The following is a 1,475-nucleotide window of genomic DNA, read 5'->3' as shown; positions in this document are numbered from 1 at the left end:
CTGGCAATTGCCCCTCTGAAGATTTGATCAGAAAAAAAAGTAATTTCAATTATTTAAATACTATTTAGTCGTAAGAAGTAAGATTATCACAGCTTAAAGCATATTTTTGTCATGTGAAGGCAGAGATGACAGTTTCCAAATTCATTAAGTGTAAACAATTAGGACACATGTTGGGCACTTGTCTGAAGCCATCAACCAGTCTTTTGTTACTTGTAAACAGTAATTGAAACTTTGTAAAGTTTGAAAGATAAAAATAGCATGATTGTGACAGAGCAAACTAAGTAGAATCTGGGATCACAACGAAAGTTGTGAACTTCCTTATTTTTAAAACCCTTTTTGAGGCGTCTGGCCCCCGCTCTTACAGCCATTGCAGTACATTGAGCTCCGTAGAGACAGCGCTGGGGTAAGGGAGAGCCAGACAGGCACTTGGCGATTCTGTGCCTCGCTGAGGAAAATAATTAAACACGGGCAAAGGAGATCCTAAGAAGCCGAGAGGCAAAATGTCATCATATGCATTCTTTGTGCAAACTTGCCGAGAGGAGCCCAAGAAGAAGCACCCAGATGCTTCAGTCAAGTTCTCAGAGTTTTCTAAGAAGTGCTCAGAAAGGTGGAAGACATGTCTGTTAAAGAGAAAGGAAAATTTGAAGACATGGCAAAGGCGGATAAGGCTCGTTATGAAAGAAAAATGAAAACTTATATCCCCCCTTAAAGGGGAAACCAAAAAGAAGTTCAAGGATCCCAATGCACTCAAGAGGCCTCCTTCGGCCTTTTTCTTGTTTTGTTCTGAGTATTGTCCAAAAATCAAAGGAGAACATCCCCGCCTATCCATTGGTGATGTTGTAAAGAAACTGGGAGAGATGTGGAATAACACTGTGGCAGATGACAAGCAGCCTTATGAAAAGAAGGCTGCTAAGCTGAAGGAAAAATATGAAAAAGATATTCCTGCATACCGAGCTAAAGGAAAGCCTGATACGGCAAAAAAGGGAGTTGTCAAGGCTGAAAAGAGCAAGAAAAAGAAGGAAGAGGAGGAGGAGGAAGAAGATGAAGAGGAGGAGGAGGAAGATGAAGAAGAAGATGATGATGATGAATAAGTTGGTTCTAGCGCAGTTTTTTTTCTTGTCTATAAAGCATTTAACCCCCCTATACACAACTCCCTCCTTTTAAAGGAAAAAATTGAAATGTAAAAAAAAATTTTTTTTTGAGTTAGAAATGGCTTTACCATCTCATGTTTAAAAAACACAAACACCAGGGCTCCTGGGTGACTGAGTCAGTTCAGCGTCCACTCTTGATTTTGGCTCAGGTCATGGTCTCAGGGTGGTGAAATTGAGCCCCGCATCAGGCTCCACACTGGGTGTGGAGTCTGTTTAAGATTCTCTCTTGCCCCTCTCCCTCTGCCCCTCCCTCCCCCCCAAAATAAAACCAAAACCGCACATACCAATTAGTGCACAACCTTGTAGGGCAAAATTTAGGGTTGT

The 1,475-nt window shown here is 41.5% G+C and overlaps 1 pseudogene; it reads left to right on the top strand.

Moving 5' to 3' along the window:
- Positions 1-458: 458 nt before the first annotated feature.
- Positions 459-1,091, top strand: LOC118010974 (annotated as a pseudogene).
- Positions 1,092-1,475: the final 384 nt, after the last annotated feature.

Source organism: Mirounga leonina, unplaced genomic scaffold (assembly GCF_011800145.1).
Source record: "Mirounga leonina isolate KUSES-001 unplaced genomic scaffold, KU_Mleo_1.0 Mir_101664, whole genome shotgun sequence".
Taxonomy (NCBI): Eukaryota; Metazoa; Chordata; class Mammalia; order Carnivora; family Phocidae; genus Mirounga; species Mirounga leonina.
The sequence above is the reverse complement of the archived record's forward strand: the minus strand, read 5'-3'. Positions and strand labels throughout refer to the sequence as shown.